Raw genomic sequence first — 19,619 nt, 5'->3', positions numbered from 1 at the left:
TTTGCTCTAATACAAATACAATGTACATTTTCTCATGGCTTAAATTTGCCCAAATCCTGCTATGCTGGTCATGTTACATTTTCTTTATAACTCTAAAGATTGAAAGTTATGCATCAGGAACCTAGAGCTCTTTTTCTTCTGTGGTCCTATATTGGATGGTTCTGAGATAGCTATTGAGTTAATAGCTTAATATTGGAATAGTTTTAACTTTGTACTGCATTCTTCACACATAGTCATCATAACTGTAGTCCATTGGTTCATAAGGCATGTAAGTAATTGTTGTTATGCATTTAAGGTATTGCAAGGGTAAAACAAAGATAAAAGGATTTAAATTCAGATGTGAGACTTTTATGTCCCATCATACTTTTGCCAATGTCCTCTTTTAGAACTAGGGCACATAAACAGATAGTATTTACTTTGCGAGTAAATAGTAAAAGTTTGGAAAACAGGCTTCTAGGCTGTACATGAAAAATGGACTCAGCCAGATATTTGTGCATGGAAAAACAAGCTGCTTTTTACACAGCTTCGAATTTGGTGATATTCATTTGGTCAGAATTTAGGCTGAGGAATTGACTTAGACAGAGAAAAATGTTTAAATTAAATAATTTGAGTAATTGGGCCAGTGTAAAAGGCCAGTGCATGGGGGCGCACTGCACATCCACAGTCCACTGATCTAGTGTGTTATGGCCATTAGGTCCCCGTAAACAAGTATCTCATAAGCCCCTCACCCTCATCCAAAGGAGCATGTTGAGTCCCTCACCCATGCATGAGGCAAAACATGGCCAAACATGGAGCCTAATGACTTTGGAAGTGCCTTGTACTGGTTCTCTGAACCAGAGTGAATCTCATCCATTGGGCTTTTTCACCAATGCTCGAATGTTTGTGAGTTAGGTGCCTGTTTCTCAAATCCTGAAACATCAGATCAGATGAGAGTTGGAAACAGCGACAAAAAATTAAGTACTATGCAATAAAATCAGTGTAGCTATTATAATCAGTAGATGAACAGAAAGAGAAAGAGAGCATATGAATGTTCTAAGGAAATCTGTTTAAATACAGTAATAGAAAGAAACACACTTTAAATAACCTGTAAACTTTTCTTATATATGTGAAAGTTAATAGTGCCAACATCATCTTTAGAACTAGTATGGATACTTTTAATATACAGCAGGCTATACAGTTTCCAAGCTAAAAGTTATATCTTGCACCACAATATGTTTTTATTTATAGATCAAAAATTATGAATGTACCACCTCAAATGTAGTAAAATAAAACATTTACCTTTGCATCACTTCATGACAAAATAATGGGAGGTACTTTTTTCATACTTTAATGAGAATTTTTATCTTACCTGAAGAATAGCATTGGAAAATGTGCTATAAAAGTTATTTACTACTATTAACAAAATGTTTTTGAAACCCTATGGAACTTCTCTATAAATTATAAGATACAGTACTTTTTTAGACAGAATTTGGCCTGTATGAACATGAAAGTGTGCAATTTGCATTGGGATTTGTGGTTTTTTTGAAGATAAAAACACGCATCTTTTACAAAGATTAATTTGCCGCCTGCATAATATATTAATTGTATCTATCATTTTTAATAGTATGTGACACAAACCAAGAAATATAGTAAGAATAAAGTAAATGGCATGTATATGGAGCTCTACATCAAAGTTTGGAATATCTAGACTTCATGAACACACATGCTTTATGGAATGAATTATAACTGTAAAATTCACCATGCACAGAAGGTAAAACAATACAAATGTCACAATAAAAAAGTGTAGAGGATGGAGAAGTGAAACTAGCAAAGGTATGAAGAGATATTAAAAGCAATATGGTAGCTGGTGAAGTTCTCCCTGGTTATGTCAGCAGAGGAAAGAGGGTTTCATCTGTCCCGACTGAAACTTCAAATCCTGACATCCTTGAACATACAGAAATTTTTGATCTGGATCCAAACTGTGATTTGCTTTTGTCTCTATAAATTCGGGCTGGTTGGAAAATGAGTTTTTCAAGGCAACTGAACTATAATTCCCATGAGGCAACATGGCAGCATTCCCCAACAAATATGTGTTTGGTTTTGGATAAATAAATCAAAATTTCTCGTAGACTCCAAATACTTTTAGCAATAAATAAGTTTCCTCAAAATCCCAAAACCCCCGTTTTTAATTAAAAACCAGCTTTGGTAAAAAAAAAATCTGCCAAAAAAAATCAGCTTCAGACCACCTCTCCTCCAGATCCTAACCCCTCCAACTTTCTGAATGTTGTAGCTGAAGGCAGACGGTATCATGTGTAGATTGTTTCCACATAAAAATTGTCCGTACTCTGACCCCACATCCAGCCACTTATAATGGTCCCTTTCAGATGTGTCTCCAAATCTTTCTGCTAGTCCTTATAGATCTCCAAAGGAGGAACTTTTCTAAGTTGCTTCATGAGGAGAAAGGGGGGCGGAGGTACAACAGCATGGAAACAGTAGCTCCTGGCTTTTCTGGTGTGTAAGAGACCAATTTGCAAGACAATAGGACAACTCACTGAAGAGATGCATTGGAAGCTGGCTCATGACCTCTCGGTCCAGTGCTGATAAACCTCTTAGAGGGCCATGAACAGACAGAGCATCTTTGTTTTATTTAAGTTGATTGACATTCTGGCATGAGAATGATGAACATGGTTTAAGAACCTAGATGCCAGGTAGATATGGTGCCCAACTTTGCTATCGAGGTACTAAAATACATTCTGGTGCATAAGTAGGGACAACTTCTCTGATTGCAGATAGTTCAGAATGGCTTGCTAGTTCAAACTATCTAGCCCGTGCCGCGTGTAGCCGCGTGGCACGGGGTTCGAACCAGCCGGCATTTAAAAATGGCGCCGGCCGGCTTATGCAAATGAAGCCCGGGAAATTCAAATCTCGGGCTTCATTTGCAAGTGCGGTATGCCTACATTACCACCCTAGTTCGAACTAGCGGGGTAGTGTAGACATACCCTAATTGATATAAGCAGGGATTTTGCTGCATTGTCATATATTGTGACAGTACACTTTTTCTATGCATGCAACTTGGTTTTTATATTGGAGTTTTGAAAGGAAGGAAAGAAAGGGATAGAGAGAAGACAATCATCTACTTTAACCAGGCCCCTACGTCCTTATTTTCCTCCATAGATTCCAAGCCTCAAAACCAAGAAGGAAAACTGCCAAGGTCACCTGAATGGCAGTATGGATAACAGCCAGAAATAGAGACTGCACTAACTTCAAAGGAGTACTAAGTATCTGTACTAGGTATGTTCAGCACCACGTAAAGGATACACCTGCTCAGTATGCCTGATAAATTCCTCATCACTGACGTTGTCAGAGGGCTGGGTAAATGTAGGATTGGGGGAAGTTGCTCCACCCTCAACTCTACCCCTTCTGCCCAGGCCCCGCCCCCCTGAACTATGGAGAGGTGAGGCAGGTGCAGTGCCAGCTACTCCCCCCCCCCCCCCCAGCATCATGGGGAGGGAGGAGGGTATGCATCCCCAGCCTCCCTGGCCCCAGAGCATGGGGAGGGCAAGCGCTGGGAGCAGCAACACTCTGCCCTCAGTACACCTGCAGTAGTCATTCTGGGGGTGGAGCATGGGTGGGGCCATGCCTGGCGGTCCCACCTATGATACCCGCTGCCCCTGCTGATACTCATGTGGGACTTTTTGTAAAATTTGGAAAACATCTGTGGAAGCAGATATAATTTAGCAAATGGATTTTTGGAGGGACTGACTGTACTGGTTAAAGTCAGAAAGAACCCATAGACCCAAAATTCAGACATAGATCTAGCTTCAAATGTTTCCCAAGTTCATGAGTGTTACAATATAGGATCTGATGTGGGTCTATCTCTGGTTAAAGCTGGACAAGATTCAGGCTTATCTATACAATCAATCATCTCTCTTGACTTTCAATACTTTTAACATTCCTGTACTGTAGTTCTCCTAAAGTGTGTGTGAGAAATTGTTAGTTTAGTAATGACAAATGTCCACCAAAGAGAAGCTAAGGCCATCATTTTCACTTTGCTTTAGATTGAAACTCAGTTATTTACTCCTTCCCATAACACAAGAACTAGAAGCCACAATGGCTATGTCTAGACTGCAAGCCTCTTTCGAAAAAGAGCATTTAGACTACAACCAGTACTTTCAAAAAAGCAAGCCACTTTTTCAAAAGAGAGCACCCAGACAGTCTGGATGCTCTGTTTGGAAAAGCACAGTTTGCATTACATAGTGCCTTTTGTTTGAAAGAGCACTTTCGAAAAAGGCGTTCTTCCTCATAAAATGAAGTTTTCCGCAGTCGAAAAAACTGTTGCGTTCTTTCAATTTACTTTTGAAAGAACGTAGCAGCAATCTAAATCTGTAGTCTAGACACACCCCAAATAAAATTAATAGGTAGTGGGTTTATAATAAACTAAAGGAAATACTTCTTCAATTAATGTACAGCCAATCTGTGGAACTCCTTGCCAGAGGATGTTGTGAAGTACAAGACTATAACAGGGTTCAAAAAAGAGCTAGATAAATTCATGGAGGATAGATCAATCTATGCCTATTAGCCAGGATGGCCAGGAATGGTGTCCCTAGCCTCTGTTTGTCAGAAGATGGGAATGGGCCACTAGGGATAGATCACTTGATGATCATCGGTTATGTTCATTCCCTCTCAAGTACCTAGTATTGGCTACTTTTGGAAGACAGGATACTGGGCTAGAAAAATCTTTGGTCTGGCCCAGTATGGCTATTCTTATGTTATCTTTAAATCTGAGAAACCAGGTCATAAACACAATGCATAACATGTCCTCCTTCGAAGAGTAGAAAGGAATTCAGTTTGTACAGAATGCATCTAACTATATTTGATACCAAGATAGAGCCAAACACCGCTGGCTGGAAAACTGAAACAATTTTTAAGAAAAGTTGTTATAATACTTCCCCATTTTCTTTTTAGAAAATATTCTGAATTCTTATCTCAAGAAGTGAATAATTCTGAACCATAGGAAAGGAAAGGAAAGGAAAGGAAAGGAAAGGAAAGGAAAGGAAAGGAAAGGAAAGGAAAGGAAAGGAAATTTACTGTTCACAAACATCGCCAGATTAACAAACACAGAGGGAAAGATATTGTCTGCTTACTCCAAAAACAGATTTAACATTTGCATTAATATTGCAGTGCATAAGGGAGTCTGAAAGAGTTACTCCCTGGGACAAATGAGTAGTACAGTCTCCCATCCCATTCACTACAGAGCCTTTCTTCTGATACTACTTTTGCCTAATCTGATTGTGGTTTTTCTAACTTGGAAACCTGTCTGCTAAGCACTGGAGGCAAAACACCACTCAGATTGCAGATTTCACATGAGCCACAGAACAGTCATCGTATAGTAACAACATGACAGACCTGAATAGCTTCCAACCAACAACACAGAAGCAAACAGCTCCATTATCTGATTCTTTGAGTCATCCAATCCAGTGAACAGCCTCTTTCTACACCTTTTTCACCTTTGTAATGAAGAACAGCAAGAAAACCCCGGATCCAAACACCTCAGGACTATAGAGTCTAGACCTAGATCAGAATTTTGCAGGTCAGTCCCACCATTTCTGAAAGAAATACTATTTGAAAGGTCAGGACAACATTCATAAAAGATTTGAGCTGCTTGTTTTTGATTTAGTTCAGTCTAGGGAACACACATTTACAGCTGTCTGAATTGAATTAATTTGTATGATGAACAAAAGCTACCTGTATAGCCGTTAGCAGCAGTTTATAGATAGTTGGGGATTGTTAGAGATGATTTGCTTTATGAGACATTAAGATGAGAGACTTCATTGCAATTATTGTTCTTTATTACAAGCTAAAGGAGAGCTTGGAAATTATTCCCCACACGTTCATCTTCTACAGATGTTTAACTTGTAAAATTATGGAAAATAAGCTTTATATATGTGACTCCTGGTGCCGATTCGGAATTTGAGGGACACTAATACTAAAATGAGGACAAATAAATATGCATTGCAGATTCTATGTAAGATGCATGTATAAGAGCTCTAGTATGAAACAGGCATCTCATGACCACTAAAGACCTTAGAACTTCAGACCATTTCTCTCACAGGTGACAGTCTGCCCAGGAGAATGAAATGCTCTGTTTATTCACAGAGTACCTATGGAACAGGTAATTCCAAGTTTGAGGAGACATACCCATGCTGAGTACCAAGTAAGATGCCCAAATGTCTCCAATGGGTATATATTTAGGGTGGGTAGCACCACCTAGAAGGGTTGCCAACTGTCGAATCACACAAACCCAATCACCCTTGCCCCACCCCCAGCCTTGACCCTTCCCTAAGGCTCTGGGAGAGTATTTGTGCAAAGGAGTGGACATGGGGTACAGGCTATGGACTGGGGTAGGGTGAAGGAGAGGATGTAGGGTGCTGGATCCAGGAAGGACTTTGGGTACAGAAGGAAGTATGGGCTGCAGGCTCTGGCCAAGTAGTACTTATCTGGCCAAGTAGTACTTTCAAAAGTGATTGGCACATGCCTCTGGCATTGGCTTCTAGGCAGAGGAGCCGGGGGACTCCTTGCACTGCCCCTGCCTGCAGGCATCATCCCTGGTGCTTCCATTGACCACAATTCCCTGCCAATGGGACTTGCAAAGTCGGCACTCCAGGCAAGAGCAGCATGTGGAGACCCCTCACAAAACTTCCTCAAGGGGACACACTGCCACAGGCACATGCCAGTTGTTTCCAGAAGCAGTACAAGGCAAGGAGTCTGCAAGTGTCCTGCTGCGCCACTGGATGATTGGCAAGCTAAAATCTCTTGGATTGGCTTCAGGAGCCTCCAGGAGATTTAGCCCCATTCCAAGAGATTTTCAGTGAAACTTGGGAGGGTTGGCACCCCTACTCAGTCAGCGTTAGTGCGAGTATGTCTCCTGAAGTTGGAATTTCACTCCCCTCTTGAAGTGCAGACATACCCCCAGGGAGCAGCCTGGAATGTTTCCCTGCAAACCCCTGCCAAAGATTTTAACACTGATTTGGAAGCACAACCTCTTACGTTGATTGGTTCAGTGAGTGTATATCCCTGTTCATAGACTCATAGACTTTAAGGTCAGAAGGGACCATTATGATCATCTAGTCTGACCCCCTGCACAGAGCAGGCCACAGAATCTCGCCCACCCCTCTTAGAATAATCCTCTCACCTATGTCTCAGATATTGAAGCCTTCAAATACTTTGAAGGCCCCAACATGCAGAGAGTCCTTCAGCTGTGATCTGTGCCCAATGCTACAGAGGAAGGCGAAAAACCTCCAGGGCCTCTGCCAATCTACCCTGGAGGAAAATTCCTTCTTGACCCAAAATATGGCGATCAGCTAAACCCTGAGCATGTGGGCAAGACTCACCAGCCAGACACCCAGAAAGTTCCCTATAGCAACTCCTATCATCCCTCCATTGACCTATTTCCAACTGATAATAAATGGTCAATTAGTTACCAAGATCATGTTATTTCATCCAACCATCCCCTTATCATAGAATCATAGAACTGGAAGAGACCTCAGAAGGTCGTCAAGTCCAGCCCCCCGCTCTAGGCGGGACCAATCCCATCTAAATCAACCCGGCCAGGGCTTTGTTCAGACTATGGCCTCTCTTGTCTACAACCTCTGCAGCTTGTTGTGTAGGTCAGCTGTGATGTGGACACTGGTTGCTGAATTTAGACCATGAAATCTTTTCAGATGGCAATGAGAGCTAGTCAGAAATGGGATGGGCAATTATGGCCGCTTTAGAGCTAATTGAAGCCAAAACGGGGGGCGGGGAGGGGGGCTGGAATCATGAAAATTATGTTGATTGTTTTTCCTGAATTTTTTCATCAAACTTTGGCCTGTTTGAACAACGATCTCCATGACCTGCAAGGGAATGCTGAGTCTAGCAAGAAGAACCCTATGCCCAGGAGTGAAGATGGCAGGGGGGCAGATAAACTATTTTCTTGGAATGTAGGAAGATATTTTTCTGTACATTGATTCAGCCCTCCCCGTACTAGCATATATTAAGTCCATGTTGCCTGTGTGGGAGGCAGCTAACAATGGAGCAGAGTGACTCATTCAGAATGAATAAATGCTCTGACTAATTTAACTTGTTTTTCTGCTCATGCTTATTCCATGAACAGACCACCATTTCCTCAGCTTTATTCATTATTGGGCTTTATCCTGCAGGTTTGGGGTTGGCTTTTTTCCCCTTTCTTTTTTTTTACTGTTCTCTATGTTCTTTTTTTCTGTGGACTGATTTTTGAACTGTACCCTTTAGGTTAGAAAATGGTGCTGGGTTCTAGCTCAGTTATGATTGGTCAGATTAGTCACATGACGGGGTTTCTGGTCCTTAACTGGAGGAGCGTGCAAGCATATCTGTCTGGGGTGAATATGGGGCATGAGTCAATGTAAAAATGGATTTGCATAATCTGTCAAGCATGAAAGTCTGCACTTCACTTTCTACAAACATTCACATAGATCAGACTTAACCAGGGATACCAGCCCTACCGAAAGGAAAATAGTGATGAGTGAATATTAGTGTGCATATTTTTTTACTGTAGCCACAGTTTTTAATGCCAAAAATGAACCATTAGATCATCTAGACAGATCTCCTGTAGAACATACGCCGTACAATTTCATCCAGATACTCCTGTATTGAGCCCAATAACTTGTGGTGGCCCTAAAGCGTATCTAAATCATAGCTGCTCAACTGTGGCTAACAACAGCATATATGGAGAGCATATGTGGGATGACATCACCTAGGGAAGCATTAGACTTCAGCCCTCACTAAAAATATAGTGGTAAAAAGAAAAACTGAGGAAAATCTTTAGGGCTGGATTAGGGCAAGATTCTCCCACTGTTAGAGGAGAGACCTAGACATCACAGTGAGTCAGATGAGGAGCATCAGGTAGTGAGGCATTGTACAGCTGTGTGATCTGAGCAGCTGCCTGTCAGTGTGGTCTGGGCTGCTCTTAGCAAGAAGATCAAGGGCTCAAAAGTGGGAGTGAGACAAGAGTCCGTCCTGGAGGGCTGAGAAGATTATCTGCAGGAGTGAGGGGTGGAATAAGCCTGGGAGGTTTAGTGTGAGAGTCTGTTGGGGGTTGGGGCAGGAGGCTTGTCTTAGAAGATGACTCTCAGAGAGGGACAACATTTCCAGTGGAGTGAAACTCTGGTGTCTTCTTCAAGCCCCGTTTTGTTTTTATCCTCTCCTACATTTCTTTTAGTTTTCAGTTAGATTTTATTTCTTTAAAGATGATTTTTCCCCAAAGGCTCTAAGCAGTTTAAAAATGATTTCAAGTACACAAAAACCAAGCATAGAAATCAGTGTGCAACAAACTCAGACTAAAATAGCACCCTCACCAGCAAAACTCATGGCTGTGTCTACACTGCACCCCTTTTCCGGAAAAGGGGTGCAGTGTAGACACAGCCATTGGGTACATCTACACTGCACACTTATTTTAGAATAAGCTATTCTGGAAAAAAAATACTCCGAAATAGCACATCTAGACTACAGGGAAGCCTCAAAATTAGTCCGAGGCAGGCTCTCCTTGTTTGGATGTGCTACCTCAATTTACAGGCCCTGGAAGCAGCAGGGAATAATTACTTTGAATGGCCTTGGAAAGGAGCTACTTCAAAATAGCAGCAGTGGAGTGTCCACAGTACAGCTATTTCAAAATATCTGTTTTGGAATAGGTGATATTCCTCAGGGAATGAGGTTTACAGAAGTTGGAATAAGCCATCCATTATTTTGAAATTATTTCAAAATAACAGAATTGCTGAGTACATGCTCGCATTGTTATTTTGAAATAACTCTATTGTTATTTTGAAATAACTGTGCTGTGTAGCTGCACCCTAAGTTACCCACTGCCTCTGAACCTGTCACATCACTAAAACCCAAGAGGAAAGATAAATGTGCCTTATCCAGTAATAATTCCAGGCCCTTTTGAACCTAGTGGGTAGTGAATTCCAGACTCTTCATGGGAAACATCTGCTCTGGAGCTCCTGCTATTGAAATTACAGGTTCCAGACCCAGGTAAAGTTCTTCATTGATTACAATGGTGAGGGGGATCTCACAGAGGATAGAAGCACCCTCTCAGTTTCCCAGGTCCCATTGAAGGTTTATTGTCAAAACCAAGACCTTAAATTTCACTTGGAAGCTAATTACAAGGCAGTGTGAACTGTGGGCTAATGGCATAATGTGCTCCCTGAATAAGGCAGTGCTTAGTAAGCAAGCAGCCATGTTCTGCACCTCATCAAACTTCCTAAAGGGTGTAGCCCCATGTAATAGTGCTTTTATAATAAGCTGATCTCAAGGCTTTAGAATTGTGGATAGTTGTTGCAAAGTCTGCTCCTGTAAAAGAAGGGTGAATTCTTTTTGTCACATTCTGATGGAAATAAAATGTGCTCTTGGCTACAGTTGCTATGTAAAAATCTAAGAACAGGCAAGACCCTGCCCCAAATCTGGATAACATGCAACCTGTGTACTCACTAAGTCCAGGGTTATGTTACATGTGATGCTACAACTTCTCTTTTTTAATCCCAGCCATAAAGCTTTGCTTGGCAGATCACTAACCAATTATTGCTCCTCCCAGACCCAACCTGGCAGGCACTGGACCAGCATTTGAGTGGGATGATGTATCCCAGTGGCTAACTGAGATTTGGGCTCAGAGAAGTCCTCTAAGCTCATGCAAGATGGATGAGCAGGGACTCATTCTAAATTACATGGTCTCATAACAGAAGCTGAGGATCAGCCAAGGTAATGGAGCCCACAGCTATGCTGGGTCAGAGCTAGTAAACCAGCTTTTAGGGTAGATTTGTTCCAGTGTACCTGAGGAGTTAACCTTGAAGATTCTTGATATTGTAGCTCTCTTAGTCCTTAGCCAAATCATTTTACTCTCCACCTCACTAACTCCATCTTTTATATCATCTGCCTTACATCACTGCCACCGTCCCTTCTTTCTTTTGCCATATTAATAGTTTTTGTCATGGAAAAAAAGTTTTTCCTGGCTTTCTCCTGGCTTATAAATCAGGTGCCATTGTACGAGAGTAAAAAGAAGGGTTGAATGAATCACAAACATGTAACACAGGAGTAAATACACTCTACATGTTCCCACAACACTTGATTTACAATGGGTGTTTAGTTACATATGACTTAAGTCATGTCCTCTCTTTATGTACCAGAAATCCTACCACAAGCTCGGGAAAGAGAATAGTTAAGAAGTCATCTCATAAAAATTCTGAATTAAAATATTTGGATTGGAATCTTTAAAGATATATTTTAGTTTTAAAATTTTATTTTGGAGGAGGCAGCTGAAGATTGCTATGCAACTGTTTAGCCATGTCTAATTTGGCAGTATATCAGAAAGACTTTCAGCTTAATATGCTTGAGTCTATTGTAAATACTCAAACATTCCAGTCAACCAGACTGATAAAAACAATTTAACGGGGCTATTGGCAAGAATGATCTCAGATTTGCTAAAAGTCATGTCTATGTTCATGCATGCAAAGCAGCATATTTTCACTTACTAATCTGATTGATTAGTAAAATTCTTAATGCAAAACAAAACAACGGCTGTACATTCGGAATATTAGATTGTTCTTGATTACTTTTCAATAGACACAAGAGTGTTTTAAAATTCTTATGATATTTTAGGAGGACTCTCACGAGCTTTCCCTATATCCAAATATAAAAAATGGTCAATTCAAATTACAAAATGCATCTTTAAGAGGTTCATAAGTTATAAGATAAATTAAAGTTTTAGGATGTTTTTCTGATTGAAATAAAGGGCTGTTCTACAGGGAAATACTGGAAACTAGTGAAAGTCAAGGGACATTTAGAGCCATGAATTTTCTTTCAAAGAAATAATAATGGTATATTAAAGGTGTTAAAAAACATAATCTCAAACTAGCTATAAGTAGTGTTTCCTGTAAACTATGCACTTGTGTGGCCACTCAGGAGATATGCAAATGCCACCCACCTGATTAGCAGAGTGCTCACAGCTAGTTTTGTGTTTCTATTGGAGGTGCACATTCGCACATGCCTTGATATACATACAAATTATTCCACACATGGATGGAAAAAATTAGAGGGAACATTGGCTCTAAGATCCTCAATTGTTTGTTCATTTTTTACAAAGCTTTCATCCTATTTGTTCATATTGTGTTCTATCCTTTTCCCTTTAAATATTCTCTTTAGTGATATAGAGATAAATCTTGCATTGTGCAGCACTAATAAGAAGGGGTGCATGTACACTGTACCCTAACCTCAAAAGGTAAGGTAATTTTGGAGTAATTTTGAAATTTTGCTGTGTAGACGGTGCCAAATTTTGAAATAAAGCACTATTCCAACAAGTCCCTTAGCCCTCGTGGAATGAGGGTCACAGGGACACCGGAATAGCGCGCCTGTCATTTTGAAATATATTTTAAAATAACAGGCACGTTTAAAGATGGGAATTACTATTTCGGGATACTGAAATAGTCCCGCTGTCAAGAGTACCCAAGATGGGCATAATATTTTTGATACTCTGTAAACAACCCATAACCTAAGAAATCATTTTAAGCAAAGAAAGACTCAGCAAGATGGTGACCTTTACACATGGAATGAACTGCACCTCCACAAAAAAAAACATTTCTCCTAAGGTCTAGCTGCCTATACTATCTGTTAAACACAAGGGCTGTGTCTAGACTGGCAAGTTTTTCCACAAAATCATCTGCTTTGCGGAAAAACTTGCCAGCTGTCTACACTGGCCGCTTGAATTTCCGGAAAAGCACTGACGATCTCATGTAAGATTGTCAGTACTTTTCCAGAAATACTATGCTGCTCCCGTTCGGGCAAAAGTCTTTTTCCGAGAGACTTTTGCGCAAAAGGGCCAGTGTAGACAGCACAGTACTGTTTTCCGCAAAAAAGCCCCGATCGCGAAAATGGCGATCGAGGCTTTTTGCGGAAAACCGCATCTAGTTTGGCCAGGGACGCTTTTCCACAAAAAGTGCTTTTGTGGAAAAGCATCCTGCCAATCTAGACGTGCTTTTCCAAAAATGCTTTTAGCGGAAAACTTTTCCGTTAAAAGCATTTTCGGAAAATCATGCCAGTGTAGATGTAGCCAAGTTGTAAGACTATTTGTAATAGCGCCATCTGATGAATTTCAGTAGTACAGTATAACATTCCCCTTCTTATAAACCTTGTATCATTCTTAAGAGAGGTTTAACTGCTTACTGTATTTAGCAACATTGGGGCCCTAATATAGATAGGCTCCCATCTCTGGAAACAATTTTTACCATTGTGTTGAACATACTTTTAGCAAGATTAATTAACGGAAAGCAGAACACAGCTTCTGGAGCTACCAAGTTATCTACAATCGCGCTCCCCATATTGATAACTCTGGTGAAATTGGATAGTTGGATAGGTAGTAGTCAGGTAGGAAAAATTATTTTAAAAAATATTGTCTAATGTAGAAGCTCTCTCTACAGAAGAAAAAGAAAAATTATTAAGTTGATATAAACTTAGAGTGTACCGAATATCCAGTATTCACTACTATTTTTATACATAAAAATTATTATAATTGTTATAAAACTATAATAATCATAATTGGTGAAAACAAAATTTGTCTATAGATTGCTACTTATGTTCAAACCAGTGATGAACTCTGGTATAATAAATGTTCATAGATTCAGTCTGCCCCTTTTTTTTTCAACATGAATGCCTTGGGTAATGTTATACATTGTAATCATAGTGTGTCCTGATTATGCGTATTCTTTTTGATCAGATGTATTGTGAAGTCCTGATGAACAAATCTTTCTAGTAGTATAGGTCTCCTGTACTTTGGTTTGTACCAGTGAGCATTTCAAGGTCTGTCCAGTATCAGTTTTCTCTTTGCACATTTGATCATGAAAGGTTGAGTAACAAAAATCATTGGTATGTGCAAGGTGTTGGGAAGTGTTTTTCAGTCTCTTACCATGAAAGTAAGCTACATAGAGACCCCAGTGTTATCTTCTGTCATAGACTAGATAGCAGGTGATAAAGGTTCATGGGGTCCATAAATGTTAGGTGTAATGCAGAAGACAAATTAGATTTTTTAGAAATTTTAAAATTTGTATATTTGTATGAGGCTGAAACTATAGATTCTGATTCTAAACTTGTATAACTTAATTCCTGTATGTATTCCCAAGTGTAGACCTCTGTGTGCAGCTTGAAAATTTGTCTCTTCCACCAACAGAAATTAGTCCAGTAAAAGATATTTTCTCACCCACCTTGTCTGTTTGAATGAATGAATGTTGTTTTAGATCTCCATGATTGTGAAACATAAATTTGATGGGGAGGGGGAGTTTCAGTATCAGTTAGCTTCTTATGGAATCTCCAGAACAATATCTTATGGCAGACACAATTGTCTTTCTCTTGGGAAACCAGCAATGATAGATGTAGCTAACTGGAGATTGTGCTTAGTTACAGCACTAGTCTTTCTCACTGTGCTGTCTGATACAGGTAAACTGGACATGACTAAATGAACTTGTGTGTGATATGGCCATGCCCTGACAGAAACTATCAGTGTAATATAGTATAGTATAGTTTTCTGGTTGGTGTTTCACTACCATATCCTATTGTCACGGATGCAATATCATTCTTTGTAACCTTGGTGACTGGGTCTTGTTTGTTTGTTTAATGATTGCCTTTCCCGGCTTAACTTTTCTCCCATACACAAGTTATAATCGAAGCACTTCCAGATCTATATAGGGCATGTCCACACTACAGAAAAGATCGACCTTCCGAAGGTCAATCTTCTAGTGTTCAGTTTAGCGGATCTCATGCAGACTCCTTAATGGAATACTGAGAGCCCCCATTGGTGTCAGGTACTCCTCCTTCTGTGAGGAGTAAGGGAAGCCGGCGGGAGCTTGTGCTCCCATCAGCCTCCTGCAGTGTGGATGCCGCAGTGGTAAGCCAAATCTAGCTACACATTTTGCATAGCTGGATGGCGTGCCTTAAGCCGACCTGCCTGGTCCAATATGGACCAGGCCTATATGTGCTCACACCTCTTTTTCGTTCTATCTTATTTCTTTGGTTGTCAGAGTTGTACACATAAATCAATAGCTTCCTTTTGAGCAGTAACACCGCTTCGAATTGTCACTTAGAAGCACAAACCTGAATCGTCACCTCTTTATATTGTAGGAGGATGTGGAGCAATATGCTGCCCTGACAAGTAACTGCCTCATTCTGGTGAAGACAAATTCTTGCTGAAATTCTTGAGTCTTTTTTCAGAAAATGTTTTACTAGCGCCAAGACTTCTGACAATCCCTCCCTCATATGTTTTTCCAGCTCTGCATGCGTCTTTGTGGCCTCATATCAGTGATTGCTGCTGCTTTTGCAAAGATGGGTTTGATATCCTCTGCAGAGTCAATTTGACTGCAATATTTCAGTGGCCCCAATGAAGCATTTGTTCTTGGTTTGTTTGTTTTTACGTGATCCTTTTTACTCTTCCTCTGCAGCATGCCGTGTCGATTAGTACCATGGTCTTCACTAGGTCTTCAACCGCACAAATCACGGTATCTCCTTTCTCTCCAAGCACCTCTCTAGAACAGACACTGAAAGGTCAGTGAGTGATTCAGTACCTCCCTTGCGGAGTATTAATGTTGGTCAATATTGCTCTTTCTTTGATCAGTTTTATCTTTCGGTACGTAGCTGTGGCATGAAGGACAGTGAAAAACTGAACCTCGGCCAATTTACTTATTGCATCATCACATGTAGGACTATGGCAACGGTGTTGCTGGGTTACTGTGTTGAGTTCTCATGAATTGGACATAGGCTCAGCTGTCTTTTCTTTGTTTTTTCTGCTGTCCCCTTGGACTTCCCCCACCTCAGCTACTTCGTCACTTATCCCTAAGTTTTCTAGCCTCAGCATCTATTCAGCTCATTGACATTGTGTTGCATTGAAGATTTTTTGTAGAGGTGAAGCTGGGAGAGGCCACATACTATATGATCTACAATGGTATCCAGTTTTAGTCTAGCATTTCTCAGGAAATTGCCTTAATCTATGCAATACATTAATATACCCTTTAATTAAGTTGTCTTGTTCACAAGTATTAAGGGTACCATAAATGAGATGTTTGACTGATTATACTAACTTGATCAAGTTACGATACAAGCATAATCTAATACCAAGCAATAGGGGAGCTTCTGTATATGAAATGTAAAACTTTAGACATTTTGCATGCTCATTTTGCTAACATATTGTGGTGCTTGAACCTTGCACATCCTGTAGCTTACCCCTCTAATGAAACAGTTATCTTGGGATGGCTTTAGAGATCTCTAATTGATAAGGTGCCTTAGGGGGATGTTACATTGACTTGTACACACATATCTGGTTTTGAATTAGTCTGATACCACTTTTCTCCCATAGTCGCCTGTGTGGAACCTTGTGATCCCTTCTAACCCTGTGGTTCTAACCCTTGATCCAGTCTGGCAACTGATTGTTGTGCTACTCCTGTTTAAGCACGGGTAAAAATTCATCTGTGGCTGCTCACCTGTCCCCAGTAGATTATTTGGAATTTGCTCAAATTTGCATACTTTTAAAAAATCTGACTCATCTGTAATTTTCCTAGGGATTTATATGGCTTCAATTCTCCCCCCACTTTTGCCAGAGGCTCCCCTCTTATCTAGAGGCTTGTCATCTGCACGCTTATGTGCATGAGATATTTACTTTCATAGGTTCCTAAAGGCACTGTGAGGCTTTGCTGCTCCATACGCTGCCTTCTCCTTAAATGTTGATTTTTTTACCTGGTCTTTTGCCAATTCATGTGTCCTAGCGAAAGCATATTGCTTTATTTAAATCAAGATCAGTTGCCCAAATATTATCCAATTCATAACCATTTCATCCACTTCAGTAAATGCAAAATCCTTAGCCAACAGCACTGCAGCTCTCTACTAAATAAACAATTTGATTATTTTAGTCAGAGAGGTTCAAGCAAGGAACATCTTTGCTGCTGTGATGCAGAACCACTGTGCAGAATAATTAGCGGCAGAGCATTTCTTCATGATCTAACTGGCCATGGAGTCAGTTAGACAGCACTTGTAAGGTTATATGTAACAGGACATTAGGAAAACTTCCTAACTGTCAGGGTGGTTAAACACTGGAATAAATTGCCCAGGGATGCTGTGAAATCTCCATCACTGATTATATTTAAGAGCAGGCATCTATCAGGGATGATCTAGATGGTGCTTGGTCCTGCCGTGAGGGCAGGGGACTGGACTGGATGACTTCTCAAGGTCCCTTCCAGTTCCAGGATTCTATGATTCTATGAGTTGGTGGCTCCCAATAATATTACAGCCAGTCCCCGGGTTACGTACAAGATAGGGACAGTAGGTTTGTTCTTAAGTTGAATCTGTATGTAAGTCGGAACTGGCATCCAGATTCAGCCGCTGCTTAAACTGATCAGTTTCAACAGCGGCTGAATTTGGATGCTAGTTCTGACTTACATACAGATTCAACTTAAGAACCCCAGGCATCCCCAAGTCAGCTGCTGCTGAAACTGATCAGCAGCTGATTCCAGGAAGCCCGGGGCAGAGCAGCTCTGCCTCGGGCTTCCTGTAGTCAGCTGCTGGTCAGTTTCAGCAGCGGCTGACTTGGGGACGCCTGGGGCAGAGCAGCTGGGGTGCTGCTGGGTTGGTCCAGTAGCACGGCCGCTCCTCGGCACTACTGGACCAACCCAGTAGCACCCCAGCTGCTCTGCTCCAGGCGTCCTGATTCAGCCACTGCTGAAACTGATCAGCAGTGGCTAAATCAGGACTCCTGGGGCAGAGCAGCTGGGGTGCTGCCGGGTTGGTCCAGTAGCGCCAAGGAGCGGTGCTGCGGGACCAACTGGCAGCGCCCCACCTGCTCTACCACAGGCCCCGGGCTTTGCTCCATGTCTCCCTGGTCTTCTGGGGGGGGGGCACTAGCTGCTACCCCCCCAGCAGACCAGGGAGACGTGGAGCAAAGCTCCGGAGGACCCGGGCCAGACCCGCGGCGCTTCCAGATCAGCTGGAAGCGCCACGGGTCTGGCCTGGGTCCTCCGCCGCTTTGCTCAGCGTCTCCCTGGTCTGCAGACCAGGGAGACGCTGAGCAAAGCGGCAGAGGACCCAGGCCGGACCCGCGGCGCTGATCTGGAAGCGCCGCGGGTCCTGCCCGGGTCCTCCACTGCTTTGCTCCGCGTCTCCCTGGTCTGCTGGCTCCCCCAGCACACCAGGGAGATGGGGAGCAGCTTTTCTCACCCCGGAGGAGGTGGGCGGTGGGACCAGGCGTCCCGCCGCTCCAGTCCTCCGGGGCGAGAAAATCCCCGTTCGTAACTGCGGATCCGACATAAGTCGGATCCGCATAACTCGGGGACTGCCTGTACATTGGAGACAGATAATCTCTCCTTACTAGCCCCACTGAGTACATGCAGCAGGGCAGGCTCTCGTTGTAGTACTCAAAGTAGTGCAAAAAAAGTCTTGACTATGATTCCAGTCTATACCACCTGCCCAAGTTTCAAGTTTTGCAAAATAAGAGGTGTGTCCTTCCCCCCTCCTTTGCCCATCCAACACTCATTAGCATCTGTGCTAGCCAGTGGTAGGTAGGAGTGCACTTTGACACTCTTATGCCCATGAATAAAAACAAGGTACCTCCCCACAGAGCAATGCCCTGCATGCCCAACACCCCCCATCACATGATGACCCACACAGTGTCCTGTCACAGCCAGAAGGGCTCTTGTCAAAAACACACTGGCATGCACCTCTGGTCCTTCTTGATGTGCCAATCCAGACAGGTCTGCAATGTCATTTTGGTTGCCAAGTGTTCCCGCGCTCCTACAGATATTGCTAATAATAATAGTAATACATAATCACACACTATTGCTTAAAGACAGAAAACGGATCCTCTGGAATTGATCCTTTTGTTTGGTGTGTTTTGCATAATGCATCTGGCAGATATTTGGGAAAGGGAGCTGAAGAAATAGAACATTGTGTTTTAAAATTGAACAGTTGTTATTTCTAAATGAACCAGCAACATTCGGTTTTGGGAGTAGCTAAAGATTCTGATATTCCCTACAGATCTTTTCCCCTCCTTCTAGATGCAGACCTCTAAAGCATTTTGCTAAAGTAGCTGGGGGAAAACAAATCACCCAATGCCACTGTGAAAATGGATCCAATGGCCCTACTCAGGTTATAGGCCTGGGCAGTACCAGTGCATGAAGCTATCCCTGGGAGCTGACAGGGTAAGGCTGTATATTTAGGAGGCTCAAAAGGGAGTCATAATAAAACAGAGTCTAGCAGGAAAAGCAGCCCAGACATGTCATCAACAGGCTAACCACACAGCTGATCCGGAAGCCATCCTCCACACAACTCCCTGTGCATTGTGCAAAGAAGCCAAATGCTCCTATTGAGATTGTGTCTTCCCCCGATCACCGTCTAGAGCACACTAGATCCTAAAAAAGGAGCAGAATGAATATGTTGTTCCTGCTAAAATGCCACCTTTTGTTCTAAATTAGCTGAAGAAAGTATTAGAATTGTATGTTTTGGAGCAGTGTGTTTGCAAGCCCATCCTCCCCACAGAAAATATTTGCTTTCCCTCACTTTCAGGCAGAGTTGGAAACAAATATCTGATGAAGGCAGGCAGGCAGGGCACA

The 19,619-nt window shown here is 41.9% G+C and overlaps 1 protein-coding gene across 8 annotated transcripts in view; it reads left to right on the top strand.

Moving 5' to 3' along the window:
- Positions 1 to 19,619, top strand: part of MARCO (macrophage receptor with collagenous structure) — a 268,892-nt gene that overhangs the window by 89,723 nt on the left and 159,550 nt on the right. For 3 of the 8 annotated variants that reach the window (XM_089779704.1, XM_089779702.1, XM_089779698.1), the window contains exons 4-5: positions 3,154 to 3,270; positions 15,468 to 15,570. The exons of 3 other annotated variants lie outside the window; for them this stretch is intronic. The gene's annotated coding sequence lies outside the window, so the exon portion shown is untranslated. The remainder of the gene's footprint in view (positions 1 to 3,153; positions 3,271 to 15,467; positions 15,571 to 19,619) is intronic. 2 more of the 8 variants (XM_089779700.1, XM_089779699.1) reach the window with 2 other exon arrangements.

This window comes from Pelodiscus sinensis, chromosome 7 (genome assembly GCF_052426305.1).
Source record: "Pelodiscus sinensis isolate ZL-2025 chromosome 7, ASM5242630v1, whole genome shotgun sequence".
Taxonomy (NCBI): Eukaryota; Metazoa; Chordata; order Testudines; family Trionychidae; genus Pelodiscus; species Pelodiscus sinensis.
The sequence above is the reverse complement of the archived record's forward strand: the minus strand, read 5'-3'. Positions and strand labels throughout refer to the sequence as shown.